Here is a 1015-nt window from a genome sequence, read left to right as displayed (position 1 = left end):
ACAGAGGGAGTCTGTCTTTATTCACAAGCTGATCTTCGAGGATGTTGCTATGGAGACCAGTCTCAGATCTGTTGGTCGATGAAGGACAGGCACTCACACAAGCACACACTGACACACTGACACACTTGCTGCACTCACAAGCAGTGCAGACTGCAGCACTGCATCAGAAGTCACACAGCTGAACAATCAGCTTCCTTTTCAACACACACCTCTGAGCTGGAGCCAATCAGAACTCCTCTTTCAGCTCTGTTCTATAGTATCCACCAATCAGAAAACACCTTTCCAGATGTGTGTGGAAAATATGGCCAGCCAAAGAGCTGTCTGGGAGAGATGGAGAGTGTTTTCAGAGGAGTGTTAGAGCGTTTTCAGGTGCAGCTGCAGACGTTAGTCATGACTCACAGGCTTTATTGAAATACAACAAAGATGCATTTAAAAAAGAGAAACAATGAGGTGGAAACATCAAGTGAGGAAGGAAAGAGATGAAGAGAATGAGAGAGGAAGAGCAGACGAGCAAATGGTGTGAATATGAGGTGGAGGAAATGGCTCAAATTCTTTTTTTAAACCTGCAGCCAGACAAAGGGTGAAGTAGCAGCTTGAGTGAGTGAGTCAGCTGTGTGTGCTGTGCGTGATTGTGTCTCTTGCAATCACTAAGGAATGCGTGTGTTTGCTTGCAACTAAGTGTGTGTGCACACAGCTGCCCAGGGCCCCCGCTCCACCAACAAAGAGCTGGAGCCACTTGGGAACACCGTGCAGTTCCCTCCTCGCCTTTGCCTCCATTCTCCACACAGCGGTCAGGTCAAAGGTCGGTGTGTGTGTGTGTGTGTGTGTGTGTGTGCTGTGGGGCTGCCTCCAGCTCCCTCTTATTGTCATGGTGACAGGAAAGTAGTCGAGCCAAAATCAGCAGAGCAACTTCATAGCTTCTCCTTCTGTTTAACACATTATGAAGTGTGTGTGTGTGTGTGTGTGTGTGTGTGTGTGTGTGTGTGTGTGTGTGTGTGTGTGTCAGATATGTTGC

Source organism: Monopterus albus, unplaced genomic scaffold (genome assembly GCF_001952655.1).
Source record: "Monopterus albus unplaced genomic scaffold, M_albus_1.0 scaffold256.1, whole genome shotgun sequence".
NCBI classification, from domain to species: Eukaryota; Metazoa; Chordata; class Actinopteri; order Synbranchiformes; family Synbranchidae; genus Monopterus; species Monopterus albus.
This window is presented reverse-complemented; position numbering follows the sequence as displayed.